Here is a 16,126-nt window from a genome sequence, read left to right as displayed (position 1 = left end):
AGAAAGAAACAGAAAAGACACAAAATTCAGGCACACCTCAGAGACATTGCAGATTCAGTTTCAGACTGCCACAATAAAGTGAATACTGCAATGAAGTGAGTCACGTGAAGTTTTTTGGTTTCCTAGTGCATATAAAGGTTGTGTTTTCACTATACTGGAGTCTGTTATGTGTGCGATAGCATTATGTCTTTAAAGAACAACGTATATACCTTAATTTAAAAACACTTTATTGCTAAAAAAGGTTAACCATCACCCAAGCCTTCAGCAAGTCATCGTAGTCACATCAAGATCACCATAACAAATATAGTAGTAATGAAAATGTTTGAAACATTGTAAGAATTACCAAAATGTGACAACAGAGACACAAAGTGAACAAATGCTGTTGGAAAAATGATGCCAAGAGAATTGCTCGATGAGGGGTTATCATGAACCTTCGATCTGTAAAAAAAAAAGTGCGGTATCTGCAAAGCACAATAAAAGGAGGTATGCCTGTAACCTGATAGCAAGGATTTATCCTGAAATTTATTTATTCACAAGGATTTATTCACAGAGCATCATCGGAGGGTGATTGGATATGTTCTCAGCCAAGCTGGGAGTTTCTGCAAGTGGAAGGGGCACTATTCATAACACAGCAGGGCAGTAGGCATACTTCAGGGCCATCCCTGGCAAATGGGAGCACACAGTCACGGAGCTCTCACCTGCTTACACGGATGCCTCGATCAGTCTTGTCTGGCAGGGTCTCACCTGCCCGGGTTAAGAGTTCCCTACACCTTATTTGTTCTGGCAAATGGTGAGTCTATTTGCGTTTAGCAGGAAATCAGTATCCCATTTGTCACAGGCAGAAGCCCCAGGCTAAACTCAGGTGGGAGCATGCTCCAGCCGTTTGATGGGCCTCCCCAGAGCTACTGTCCTCTCCTGCTCTTACTAGAACTGGAAGGTCTACTTTATCTTTTAACCAGGGAAGTTAATGGGGCTCACAGCTCTAAATGTAATGTTTGAAAAGCCAACAGCAGTGCCAGGTTCTCACAAAAAAGCGTCCCTCCCTCCTCCCCAACACCCACCACGGTTCCCTGTTATCTGCTCTAGTTTCAGGCCTTCTTGCTGGCGTCGTGTGCCCTCTGACTGCCAGGGTTGCGATTTAGGAAGTCTTGCCTAGGCAACTTCAAGGCCAGAATTCCCCCAGGGGCAGGATCCTCCGACAGAGGACCTTTGTTCCTGTTTTGGTGGCTTCCTGTGTGAAGCTGGGGACTCAGAAGGACTCAAGTCTATTCTGGAACCCTGGTAGAATGATCCATCTGGTCCAGCTTTTCTTCCCAATTTTAATCCCTCAAAATCTTGAAACCATAGACAATTCTCTCTAAATAAAGACAGAGCTTGTAAGAATCAAGTCTCAGACTCTGGAGTCAGAATAACATGTTTGATTTCCAACTTTGATACACCCCAGCTGTGTGACCTTGGGCAACTTACTTAACTTCTCTGTGCCACAGTTTCCAGAGAGGGGTGGGGAAAAGCTAAATAATAGCATCAGCCTCATTAAGTGGTCGTGAGGATTCAGTGAAATAAAATCGCAAGCACAGAATGCAGCCCCTGGCACACCATAGATAGTGGTGTTTGCTGGCATCATTCACTGTTGGGAACATATCTGCCTCATTCATCCTTCCCCAGAGACCAGCAGTTGGCTCTCTATTGCTGTGGGTTCCTGGGTTGCATACAACACTGAGCTCCCCTTTCCTGTATCACATGTGGGTGGGGATCAATTGCATACACTACTGTGTAATTTTCCTGACGTAGACGGACAGCCAAAGGGGTAGAGTTGGGATTTCCTAAGAATTAAGAAGAGATGCTGTAGGCTCAATGGGTGTTGAGGCCAGGGGCAAATGCAGGTGAGAGAAAAAACTTAGTAAGAAAAACAATAACCCAGTGCAATGGCAAATGGCCACTTACTCTGGGCGTCAGTCAGGAAGATGATAAGGAGGGGTGGGCACTAGGGCAGACAGGGAGCAGCTCAGTCCAAGCCCATTGTTGCCGTACTGTAAGGGGAATCTGCTGCTGCAAGACTGGGGCCCAGTGTTGCCAGATCTTTGTTATAAGAAAATCACAGAAAGCTAGATTGTATGTTTTTTATAAAAGGAAATGCAATCTCCTGCGGTAGGCAGAATATAATCAACCTTAAAATGGGAGGATTATCCTGAAAACTTGGTGGAGTGGGCAGTGTCATCACAAGGGTCTTTACAAGAGGAAGAGGGAGGCAGAAGAGGAAAGAGTCAATGGGAGATTCGGTTATAGGAGAAAGGCACGGAGAGGTGAAACAATACTGATTTTGAAAATGGAGGCAGGAGGCGACCAGACAAGAAATGGGAGCGTCTCTAGCAACCGGGAAAGACGAGGAAAAGGATTTTCTCCTAGATTCTTTAGGAAGAAACAAAGCCCCCAGGATGAGCCCAGTGAGACCTGTGTTGGATTTTTTTGGTCTCCAGAGCTCTAAGATCATGAATTTGTGTTGTTTTGAGTCACTAAATTTATGGTCATTTGTTACAGCAGCAGTAGAAAACTAATACATCAACTAACTTAAAAAAAAATAACATATATATATATATATATATGCCCAACAAGTCACTTCTGGAGTCTGCCCCTGGGAGCCAGTTCTGATTTGGTATCACTGAATGACACAGAATGTTTTAGTTGGAAAAGACTCATTGCCCTGGGGGTGCCCAAGATCATACAACTGTGACTCTCATGAGGGATGCTGGTTCTTAGGGCAGGACTCATGTCACTCTCAGGGGACTGGCGGAAGACAAGCAGAGGAGAGCTGATGTCAGTGAAGCCCCTGCCGGTGTGACGTTCACATCATGTGCACCGATGCCTTACGTTAACAGCACGGGGCACGTCTGGGAGGAGAGAAAGGACTTTCAATGGCGTGGGTTGCTTCGCCTACTGATCTCTTCAAAAAACAAAAAACAAAAAAAAAAACAAATGAATGCCCCGGGGTGGTCTCCAGAAGTCTGACGACAGGCTCTGTCTTCAAAACACAAACCCTGTCCAAGAAAAGACTCCACTGTTGACACAAGGCATTGAGTCGCTTTTCCTGTCACTGCTGTCAACTTGGTTGCCACTTCCCAGGCTGATGTTCCTGTTTCTCAAGCCAGTTACATTTTATTCTTTTTTTTCCCTTTTCTTTCCTTTTTAAAAAAAAAAAAAATCACGTATGTAGTTTCTGAGGCACCATTCAGTTTTCCCAGAAATGTGTGCACTGAGTGACAACACGAACAAGCACGTCTTCACCCAGCACCCTCGGCGGCACTGGTTTTCTAAGCCCCGGGCCCTGGATGCTTCAGGCTCAAAGGACGCCTCTCAGGGCTGTGTAATGTCTAGGGTTGTGCCTCTGGGAAATGGAACCAGAGGCTGGTGATTATGGAGTAACAAAGTCCCCCAAAGGCACAGCCCTGTGGGTGTTCTGCTTGGCCCACAGTGCTCCTCCCTACTGCAACCACCCCTGGGAAATGACTTTGAAGACCTTTACCTGGGGCATGTTCTCTTCGGTTTGCCACAGTGCCCAACCCTCCCCCTTTATCTTACACCATCAGACTTCGGCCACTTACATTCCCTGCCAAGCCCCCCAAAGAGTTCAACTTTGTGACAGATGAGCCTTATCCAAGTCCCATATGCAATTCAGTTCACTTATTTATGCATTCAAGAAATATTTATTGAGCACCTACCATGTACCAAAATGTTCTAAGTATTGGGAATTCACCAGAGAACAAAGTCCTCATTCTTATGGAGCCTTATAATGATAATAGTAATGGCGAGATGGTGGTGATGGTGGTGGTGGTGGTGGTGATGGTGGTGATGATGATGATGGAGATGATGAACAAGCATTGTGTATTTATTTTGTGCCAGTCTATGTTCTAAGCCATATATTCTTTTCATCCTCACAACAGCCCTATAAGGTATTTCCCTCACCATAAGATAAGGAAACTAAAGCACAGAAAAACTCCCTCCCTATGTGGGAGACAAACATCAACAAAGGAACAAATAAGAGACTCCAGGTTTCTACTGTCCAATGCAGTACCCACTAGCTACAAGTGGTTATTTACATTAAAAGCAATTAAAATAAAATGAAATAAAATAAAATAAAATTTTCCATTCCTTGGCCACAGACATTTCAAGCACTCGACAGTCACATGCGGCCAGGGGCTACCATTTTGAAAACAGACTAATCTCATCATTGCAGAGCTCTTTTGGGCAGTGCTGGTCAAGAATATTATGGTCAACAACGGAAGCACCAGGGATTGAACCTTCTCTGACACTCACCGGTTGGGAGACTTTGAGCAAACTTTCAAGATCTCCCAACTGGTCTTAAACTCTCTGACTCTCAGATTACTGATCTATAAAATGTAGTTAATAATAACGCCATCCTCCACCATTTACAACAGCCAAGACATGAAAGCAACCTAAGTGTCCATCAGCAGGTGAATGGATAAAGAAGAGACAGTACAGATGTACCACGGAATGTCACGCAACCATAAAAAGAATGAAACAGTGCCACTTGCGGCAATGTGGGTAGACCTAGATGTTCTCTACTAAAGAAGTAAGTCAGAGAAAGACAAACTTTATATGATACCACCAAATGTGGAATCTAAAAAATACTACAAATGAGCTTATTTACAAAACAGAAACAGACTCACAGACAAAAAAACAAACCTATCGTTACCAAAGGGGAAGGTAGTGGGAACAGGGCAAGATAAATTGGAAGTACAGGGTTAACAGATGCACACGACCATATGTAAAATAGATAAACAACAAGAATGTACGAGTATAGCACAGGGACCTACATTCAATGTCTTGGAATAAACTGTGATGGAAAAGAATTTTAAAAAGAATATAGATATAGACATATTTAAAACCACTTTGCTGTACATCTGAAACTAACACAATATTGTAAATCAACTATACTTCAGTAAAAAAAAATAATGTTATCTTCAAGGAGTTTGGGGGAATATGAATTAATTGTTGGATGTTTAGAATAGTGTTCAGCACATAGTAAACATCCAATCAATTATAGTTATTATTATAAATATATTAATGACGGGAGGGAGTGATAAATATGAAGACAAATAAAGCGGGGTGAAGGGACAGAAGGTAAGGGGGTGCTTGCTTGGGTGAGTCAATCAAGGAGGCCCTCCTGAGGAGGTGGCCTCTGCATGAAGTCAGGAAGCCAGACTTGGGTAATGAGGAAGGACATCCAAGCAGAGGCTGTGGGCAAAGCCCCCAAGGCTGCGGCTTGCTTGGTGTGTTCCAGAAACCACATCCCAGCAGAAAAGCTGGGAAAGAGTGAGCCAGAGACAAAGGAGAGAGGGCAGGGCACGGGAGCTGCTGAAGGACCATGCTGAGGACTTTGGCATTTGTTGTGAGTGTGGTAGGGGTACCCAGTAGGTTTTGAGCAGGGAAATGATGGGGTCTGACATATTTTAAAGAGTCCCTAGTCATATGTGGATAGAGGCCTGGAGGAGCAGGAGCAGAGGCAGGGAGGCCACTCAGGAGGCTGCCACCAGCAGCAGCCCAGCTGGTGGCATGCAAAAGAGTGGAGATGAGAAGGTTTCATATTCAGAGCAGCCTTTCACACCAGCTGTCCCCTCTGGAATTCTCTCTGCCCCAATGTCCTCTTGGCTCGCTCCCTCACCTCCTTAGGTCTTGACTCAGAAGTCACCCTTTCAGAATAGGGTCCTTGTCCCCTTCCTCCACCCCTTTTGTCTTCTTAGCACACAACATATTTTCTTGGTTTCATTTACTGTGAGCAGAAAACACGAGGGTGGGGATTTTTGTCAGCTTTGCTCCCCAGGACCTACAGAAGTGCCCAGTGCAAACTAAGTGCCTGAGAAGTGTTTTTGAATCGAATCACTGAGTGAAATGATAGAAGGAAGGAGTGCAGGTGATAATTGAGACAACTGAAGCCCAGAGAGGGGAGGTCACTGACCTAAAGCCACACAGCAGTTGAAGGCAGAGCCCATGCTGGAACCCAGGCCTCTCCAGCCTGGTCCTGTCCTCTCCCTACTCCCCACCACCTCATGTAAGTTTTCCCTTTATTTTGGAGACTCAATGAGCATTTTTCTCTCTCTGCTTAGTTGTCACCTTTCTCTTGAACCAGCTAGGTCTTGACTCCCTTCCTCTATTTTCTCCAGAATGTATTCTTCTGTTCAGCTAAACTTTGCCTTTTACTGCAAGCCTGACCCAACTACAATATCCAGATCATCATCCTCTGTATCAAATGAAAGAAACAAAACAGGAAGCCGTGACGCCCAACCTGGTTTCTCTACCAGGGCAGTCCTCACAGTAAGATGCAAAGACATTGCCCCATGGCTGGGGATGGGTTGCTGAGCTAGTCTAAAAATCCTCCCGGCAAACAGACATGCTACTGGGCAACAGTGGAGGTCACGCGGTTTGCCCTAAACCTGCCCAGAGATTGTCCCGAGATACCTTGTTCAGTCTCCCCTTGAGGGCAGAGAATGCTGACAGCTCAGCCTTCCCGTCCCTCTGTGTGATGGCACAGAGGTCCTTGGGGCTGCTCACTCCATGCTTCCTCTCTTTCCTCTCCCTCCTGGCCCTGTGCGGGAGGTAATTCTCCATCTAGCTCACTTGCTGGCCATTCGGAACCCTTACTCCATCCCACCTCCGCTAAAACAGCAAAATTCCTCTCTTTATTCTTTATCATAATAATAAAATCTAAAGGTACCTTTTAGAAGGCTTATTCTGTTTTAGGTACTTTGCAGGTCCACAATCCTTGCCTAACCCATCTTACAAATCAGGGCATGGGCTCAAAGCTTACCCCGTGGGTAAGTAGTGGAGTTGGGCTCAGTCCTGGGGCTTGTCTGTCTGATTCAAGAACTTGTTTTCTTCCCCCTAGACTCAATCACCTTTCACTCATTCAGCAACGTTTTACCAAGCCATACTACATGCCAGGTACTGTTCTAGGCACTAAGTGACGGTGATGAAAAGACGAGGTCTAGCCCTGGAGAACAAGTGAGAGAGACGACAATGAACAAGAAGTAAACAATGAACCAAGAAGGTCATTTTCAACAGAGATAACAATCGTGGACACCTAGAGACATGACAGTGTTCGGGAGCGAGCACGGTGGGCAGGGGCTTCTGGGGCGGGTGGTTGGGAAAGGTTCCTTCATACTGATGGATGCCAGACACAGCAGGAAGGAAATACATCACCAGGAGGTGACAAATCCAGCTCAGGAGGGGCCTTGGCTTGAGGCAGACTGTCAGGAGGGGTAGGGGAGTGCGGGGCTGACCCTGGGGAAAATCACAGGGTGGTGCGTGTCCCTTTAACCACTGATGGTGTAGGGGCATCTTTGTTCCTCGTCGTCAGCCTTGTGTATTAAGTAGTGTGTGCCATTTCCCCGGGTAGGTTTAACGTCAATCAGCTCTTCCTCTGTCCTGGTCCCTCTCTTCTCTCTGTGCCTGGTAGGGGTCCCTAATGGATTTTTCTCCTCCTGACACCCAAGGCTGAGGAACCTTAAAGCCACAATCCCACAGGAGAAAGCTGCAGCAGCAACAGCCACCCGGAGCTCCCCCTGCAGGCGCTTCTCCAAGCTGCACCTGCTCCCCCCGCTGCTCCCTGCGCTGCTGGCTCCCCGCCTCCCACCCACCGCCGTCCACAGCCACACGCACGCCTCTCCCTCCAGCCCCCTTCCGGGCAGAGACTTGGTCAGACCTGACACCTGGCTTTGAGTTTGGTCACCCTCCCCCACACCCCTGGACTTATGGACCCCTCCTGGCTCTTCTTAGCTCTTGTCTGATCACCTGACAAAGTCTAGAGCCCCACTGGACTCAGAGCCCTCAGACCCCACCCACCCGCAAAGTGACCCCAGTGCCACTTCGGATGACTGGACGTAGATGAGAATGTGTAAAGGACCCTCCCCCTAGTCCCCTTCCCTGTCAGTGCTGAGAATCACCTCCTTGGGAAAACTTCCCTGAGCCTCCAAACGTGGGTTATTTCCCTCCTCAGTGCTTCCGGACGGTGCTGCACCTACCCCTCATGGAGCACCAACCAGGAGTGGCCATCTGACCACTCATCGCTCCCACTAGAAGGGGTCTCCTTGAGGGCAGGTCTCTAGGAGTGACAGGGATGTCTCTAGGAGTGACAGGGATCCTGGCACAGATGGTCCAACTGGTCCAGGTACAAGGCTGCTGCCCGGACCCTGGGAAACCAGAACACGTGTTTGTTTCTACCTGTCCAGCATGTGGGAATCCTTCTAGACTTGGTGACTCTTCAGCTTCCTCCTTGGTTTCTCCTAAAAAGCACACGTAAGGGGTCTGTAGGCTCAGCCAGTGTCGGGGGTCGAAAGCACCCTCTGCTTGCCAGCAGGGAAATCAGACTTTCTACGACATAACTGAAATGGCATATGGGGAGTTCTGCATTTCCAGGAAGACTCCGGGACACCCGTATTTAGAATATAGTGAAGCCTTGGCACTAAGGTGCTGAGCTGGCCCGAAGGCAGAGATCTGGGAGACAGCCAGAGAGGGTGAGGGTTCCGGGGGAGCATGGCTTCACACACTTGCAACACTGAAATCCCTTTGAGTTGTCTGTTACCCTCATATTTTATATTGTTTGAACAAAGGTATGATTGTCTTCCTGTAAAGGCAAAACAGTCATTATGGAAACATTAATAAGATATAAGCAAGAAACAAGAATAATAAAAATTAAATATTTAAAATTTATTACTTCCTTTTAAAAAAATTGTTTTGCACTGTCAAAATGCGATCACTCTTCTTACAATTCTTTGTAACTTCTTTTTTTTTTTTTAATATATGCAACATATTGTGAACAGCTTTCCATGTGCTTGAATGTCATCCTAGAGCAAGCTTTTAAATGACTATTGAGTGTCCTGTAGCAGGTGGGTACTAAAATTTATTTCAGGAACTCCCTATGGTTGGATATTTAGATTGGTTGCAAATTTCATATTATCAACAACTCAGAAATGAGCCTTCTTTTACCTATGATTATGTCTCTAGGAAAAATTGCTAGCTGTAGACTTGCTAGGTCAAGGATAAGAACTGTTATAGTTTTGGTTCATCTCATCCCACTGCTCTCTACCAAGAAAGCTTTAATTTTGGCTCCTGCCAGCAGGACACGAAGGACTGTTTTGTCATTTTGTGGCATTTCCTCCTACCAAGGCTGCCTTGGGTGCTCACTTAACCTGTATTCGCTGGGATGGTGGATGGCAGGCCATGCAGTTGGCTCCAGTATCCACCTGGAAAAGTCCCACAGAAACCTTGATCATCTGGTTTATGCCAAGGATGGCCAGTGGGAGCATCAGTATCACACTTGAAACTATGATTGTAAAATGCTTTGTTGGTCCTACCAGATACAGCATAGAGGTTAACGGACTCTGGGGTGACACAGACTTGGATTTGAATCCTTGTCTTGGGCAAGACCTGACCTGAGCCTCAGTTTTTCCCAGCTGCAAAATGGAATTATAATATCACATCCTGATGGGGTTTCTTGGAAATTAAGTTGTAATCAGGTGTGTAAAACTCATGGCACAGAGTAGCAAGTGAGCCCTGAGCACCCAGTAGCTAGCACTGTTATTAAACCGGCACAATAATTTGAGCCCATATAACAACTTGTTTGTTTAGTTGAGGCCCTTCAGAGGCCTGTTAAACCAAGAGTGATTTCCAACTAGCATAACAACTATTCTCATGGGAAGAGATGCCCGTATGAGCTAATGTCCTTGAATATTTACTGTATTCTGTGTTTTGTAATTCAGTGTTTCTTAACATTCCCTGTGAAATTTTATTTGGCTTAGCAGGCCCCATTTTCATAAAGCTTGTCCTCACAAGCTTTCTCCATGGCAGGGAAAATTAAGCTCAGGCTTGGCCACCAGCTCAGAGATTCCCTGGATGGTGAGCTTGAGGACAACGCAGATCTTGGGTCTCAGTTCCTCTGGCTCAGATCTCCGGATGGGTCCCAGGGGTCTGTCCTGTTAGCAAACTCCCAGGTAATTCTTACAGCTGAGGGGGCTCCAGACTGCAAACTGGCATTGGAAATGCTACAAGGTAACCACAGACGGGATGTTTGGGGGCTTTTAGTAATAAGGGGTGACATTTTTGTTTCATTCTGATAAAAACACTAACTGAAGCAATCATTTCTACTCTGTCCAGAAGGGAATGTGGTCCAGGGCCCTTTAATCCTTCATTTTAAGCCTTCTGATGTGACATTTTATTTTTCTTTCAGCCTTAGACCAGCCTCTCAGGGGGCCCTTGTGGTGTGCCTTCTGTTGGCTGGGCAGTATAAGCCCAGAGTCCCACTTCCTTCCTTGAGGACATAGTCATTCTGAAGGTGTGCAATTTTCCATTTAAATTCCTTCTGGCAATATACGTGCTGCCTCCGGCTGCAGGCCACAGCACGGGCTCTGTCTGCACAAACCGTGTGTTAGAAACTGCTTTGTTCGTAGTTGGCAGTTTGGTCTAGAAAAGAGGGAGCTTTCAAAGTGCAGTTCTACACTGGTTCTTTCAAGTCCTCGCAGGAAGATAACCACCATTTCATTTGATTTTATTTTAAGTTAAAGTTTCTGTTTTTCCCTCTCCTTAAATGTTTCCGTATAGCTGCCATGGAATTAACTATCTGGGTACCAGGCACTCTATCAGAAGCTTTGTACAAATTATTTCAAATTTTCAGAACAACTTGGAAATGCCGGCACAGGGGTTGGTTGCCTCTTTCAGCTGCCCGGCGTCACCGCCCGCCTTCCGGTTAGCGCTGTGCCCGTCCCTTGGGGAGTGCCTCCACCAGCACAGCCACAGTGGAAGGAGTGTGTGTTACGCAGTAGAACCGAAGCGGTTAATTCTCCTTTCCCCTTTCCTCGGCCCATCAGACCCTCCGTCCCAGGATTTTGAGATTTGAGCTGGTGATGCAAAGAGAGACACAGGTTCACCTGGGGCATCTGGAGCACTGTGTATGCATCACCTGGCTCTCCAGGTGGGACCTGCTGTGTGGATCCTGTAGCCTGGTCCTCTGAGGTCCCATGGCTGCTCTCCACTCTCCAAGCCCGTTCTCATCCCCTTCAATTTTTTAAACACCACTCCCCTCTCCCGCCCCAAAACGGCTCAGTGTTTAACGTGGAGGCAGTTTCTCCTGCCTGTAACCAGGAACCTAGTCTGATCTCTAGGGACTTTGGACCCCTGTTTACAGATAAGGAACTCTGGGTTGTACCTCTCCTCCTGGAGAACTCATGTATCAAGAAATACCCGGTCTAGCCTGGGCAATGCTGGGTCTGGAGGTTTGGTATCTAAAAAGAGCAAGACTCTCTGGTTTGGTTTCCTCACTGACGCCTGCACACCACTGTATTTCCTGAGTTGTGCATTCAGTGTGGCCACATCCAGGTCCTCACAGAACGGCAGCTTGTGTTGGGCAGAGTTCCACTGGTGCAGCAGGCAAAGCGATTTGAGTTAAAATACAGATGAATATACACACGTTGGAAAAATGTTAAGTATCGTGCGCATGCACACAAACACATGTTTCCGGAAAAATACAAATAGCTCATCTAACTATGGTTTCATGCGATGCTGCTCAGAAAGAGGGAAAGATTTTTTGGAGTTAAAAAAATTAATTGAATTAAAATAAAATAATAAAGACATAGAATTAACTGTGTTTAATCGGAGAGAGGACAAAAACCGTGATGCTGAGACATGAAGGTCTGAAATCTGAGACTCCACAGAGGAGGAGGGTCTGAGGTCAGATTTTGGTCCCAGATGTGCCAGCCTGAGGGAGGCATCTTCTTGGTACCACGTCTTCCCTTGAGGCAGATGATCTGTAAGCTTCCGCTTGTTTTTGGCCATCCACTTTTTATCGGCAAGTATCAGCAAAACCAAGCGTGGGTGAGAGAGATGGGCTTTCCTTATCCAATGTCTGATGAGCAAATGATAAAGGCAAGCTGAGTTTTTTTCTGATTATACAAAGGGAAGTTCTGGGAAGCCGGAAGCCTGTGGATTGGAAAAATCAAGAGTTGTGGCTGGTGTTAACCCAAGGGCATGGGCGAAGCATGTCCTCCTGGCGCGGGAGAAATTACCTCGGAGTCACCTTTCATTTGCTCTTTGTTTTCTTCCAACATTCATCGGAAACTTATTATTCACTTTTCAGGTTCTGGACAGTGTGCTCTGAGCTGGGGATCCACAGTCAACCAGCACCCAGTGCCTGTCCTCCTGAGCCAGACAGATGGGTGATCTGTCTCTCACAGGCTCACTGGTGCTGGTGCCATGGCTCTGGTTAGCGTGGGACCAAAGGAGCAGATGGGTGCCGACCTTTCTGTGTGTCATGGCAGGTGAGACAGTGGAGGTAAAGGAAGGGGTGAGGGAGGCAGTTTAAGCCAAGCAGGTATTTGCAAGCCTCCCCCATCTGCTAATTTAACTGGGCTTTTTTCTCCTCATCTGTAAAATGGGAACAATAATATGCACACAGATTAAACTAGACACTATGTTAAAAAGGAAAAGGCTCACCTGCGTGTATAGACCACACCTTCTTTATCCAGTCACCCTTGATGGACAGTTAGGTTGTTTCCACCTTGTGGCAATTGTAACATAATGCCAGAGTGAATGTGGGGGTGCAAATTACTCAGTCTTAAAAAGGAAGGAAACCCTGTCATATGCTACAACAGGGAGGAACCTTGAGGACGTTACACTAAACGAGATAATCCAGTCACAGAAGGATAAATACGGCATTAATCCATTTATAAGAGGTATCTAAACTAGTCCAGTGCTTTTTAGTGCAAGTAGAAAATAGAAAGATGCTTGCCAAGGGTTGCTAGGGGAAATGAGGGGGGTCGCTGTTCAATGCATCTCATACAAGATGAAAGTCACACAAGATGAAAAAGTTGCAGAGAGCTGCTCTACAGCAAAGCGCAGATACAGCTCACACGACTGTACTCTCAAAAATTGTCAAGAGGACAGATTTCATGTTATGTCTGTCATCACAACAACAACAACAAAAAAGATAAAGGGCTTAAGCAAATAATACTATATATTCTTTATGAATATTTACGTTGGTAGTTAAGTGTATAAGAAGCATGGGAGGTGGCTGCCTACCAGTCTTTGCCAAGCAATTGTTTCTAGGGAGGGAGGGAGGGAGAGAAATGAGATTAGGGCGGGGAGGAGGTCACTGTATTTGTAAAGTTTTAATTCTTAAAACAAAAGGATCTGAAGCTAAGGGGGAAATATTAATTTCTCAAACTGGAATAAGAAGTGCATTGGGACTTACCATTTTTGTGTTTGAACTATTTACCAATAATAATTAAGAAAGTGCTTGTATTATGTTTGAAATATTTAACAATAATAGTTAAGAATAAGACAGTGCTCAGCAAAGTGTTTGCCACAGAAAAGGGCTCAAAAAGTGACAGCTAAACAATACACATCAAAACACAAAGCCGGTGTGGGTGTCCAGAAGCAGCCCAGAAGCACGAGGGAGCATGCTGAGCTTCTGGGAGAGCTCACGCACTCACGGGGCTGGGGAAGGAAGCCGGGGCCAGATCGCAAAGAGCTCTCCTGTGCCGAGGTGCACATCACGAAGGCTGGCTTCAGTCCTGGAATCCCGCCCTGCTGGTCTAGCACGGAGCGAAATGAGGTCCAGCTCCAAAGTGTCTCTGCTTCCAGGGACGATATAGCAAAGCAACTGGGACTCTCCTCTGTTGTCGATAAGAATGCAAAATGATACAGCCACTTTGGAAACCAGTTTGGTGGTTTCTGATAAAGTTAAATATTCACTTAGCAAATAGGAACTAGCCTTCCCATTCTTAGGCATTTGCCCTGGAGAGGTGAAAATGTATGTTCACACAAACCTGTACATGAATGTTGATAGCAGTTCTGTTCATAATTGTCAAGAAATGTAAATAACCCAAATGTCTTTCAACTGGTGAATGGATGAATGAATGGCGATAGGTCTATACCATGGGATGCCACTGTGGGATTAAAAAGAATGAACTCTGGATACATGCAACAGCTTGGATGAATCTCAAAGGTGTCATTCTGAGGGAAAGGAGTCAGCCTCAGAAGGTACGTAGTATGAGATTCCATATATATGACGTTCTCAAAAAGACAAAACTGTAGTGATGGGGAACTCATTAGCCAGCGACTAGGGGTGGGGGATAGAGTATGACTACGAAGGGACAGCAGAAAGGAGAAGGGAGTTTTTTGGGTGTTAAAACCTGTTCTGTATCCTGATTGTGGCGATGGCTACACAAACCCAGATATTAAAAGTCATAGAACTGTACACACAAAATGTCAATGTTACTACTATATGTTAATTTAAAAAGCAAAACTTTTTAAATCCTGGAAATAGCAATAGACTTTGAAGGTGGTCAGCCATCACAACTAATGCCTGTGAGTTGAGGGAGGAAGACTAAATGGTACAACTAAAAGATGGGGGCATTTCTTATGAAACATTTAGAACTTATATCCATCCATCTGTCCAGGCATCCACCCAACTAGCCAACCAGTATGGGTGGTTCTGACCAGCACACATCCAGTGCTCATAGAATGTGCAATGTGATGTAGACAGAAGATATGGGGGGAAATGACAAAATGCGATGAGTATCAACAAAGACGTAGGTTGATAACTGAAAGACAGATGTTTCTGAAGTAGTTTCCACTTAGGCAAGAATTTGCTGGACTCATACCAAATCTAACAGCTTTCAATTATTTTTCCAGTTGGGCTAGATCCGTACAGCTTCTTGCACATTGGTGCAAAATATCTAATTTGGTGTATTTGTGAAATGCGCTGTAGTTACGCTATTTTGTATGCACCTTATAAACCACACCCTGTGTGTCTTCAATCCCAAGTTCACTTTATGTGAAATGCAAGTCTAATGTGTGCATGTGTATTGGAAAATGGAGAATTTCCACCTCCGTATGTGAATCTAGTGTCCCTCTTAATGGGGGTAATTAACGAAAGAGGGAATTGGTTGCTGTGAATGGAGATGAGGCCAGCAGGGGAAGAGGAGGGCTGTAGATTTATGTATCGCTTTTTCTTATTTATTTATGGCACTGAAGCCCTAGAAGAGACTCATGAACAGGCCAAAGAGGCTGGCCTTCAGGCAGCGAGGGTCGAGGGCACTGCCCACACGTGCCGGGCAAGATGTTGCCATGGCAGATCCAAGACCTGTCATCTCTGAGACCGGCAAGGGGCTTTGCGAAATGTCTAGTCGGCAGTCAGGCAAATAGATTAATCATCCCAGGCTTATTTCCTTCTCATGGTTGAGAGTTTTTCATGATTTGGAGATCCCAGGGGGACCCAGAGGCAGAACCCAGAAGTTGCAATCAAAACGTGGGATGAGGACCAGACAGGGCACAGATGAACTATCCCTTTGCATGTGTGTCACCTGCAAAAAAATAAAGTAAATTTGCAAATTAATTTTGAGATGTATAACAAAGAAAGTATGGATTGTTGGGTGGATAGAGGGATGGCTCTTTGGCGGATAGATACATGAGCATCACTCCCCACTCTGCGTGTGCGCTGCTCACAGGGACCTTCCTTGTAATGAGTACATGCGGAAAGGGAGGAAAGAGAGTGACTTCACTCTTTGGAGTGGAAAAACGTGACAAATGCTCCCTCAGCCAGTGATCAAGACCAACTTCCACAGTGATAAGACATGGTAACAGTGGGTCCCCTTGATGTGGTGTGATGTGACTGGCAGTCTTCCTTCCAAAAACCCATAATCCCAGTCTGATCCTGAGAAAATCGTCATATTTGCAATAGGTAAGCTATAGAAATAATCATTGTCCCTCTACAAATGGATGGATAAAGAGAAGGGGTATTTATACATATATAATTATACACAATTGTATTATATATATAATTATTATATATAATTTTACATAATTATATTATATACATACAATGGATATATATATACACAATGTGTGTGTGTGTGTGTGTATATATATATATATATATATATATATATATATATATATATATAAAATGGAATATTATTTAACCACAAGAAAGAAGGAAATCTTGCCATTTGCAGCAACATGACCTGGAGGGCATAATGTTGAGAAATAAGTCAGAGAAAGACACATACTGTATGTACCCTTTATAAACGGCATGTAAGACAGCCGAACTCACAGAAGA

The sequence above is a fragment of the Camelus ferus genome, chromosome 22 (assembly GCF_009834535.1).
Source record: "Camelus ferus isolate YT-003-E chromosome 22, BCGSAC_Cfer_1.0, whole genome shotgun sequence".
NCBI lineage: Eukaryota > Metazoa > Chordata > Mammalia > Artiodactyla > Camelidae > Camelus > Camelus ferus.
Note: the sequence above shows the minus strand (reverse complement) of the source record.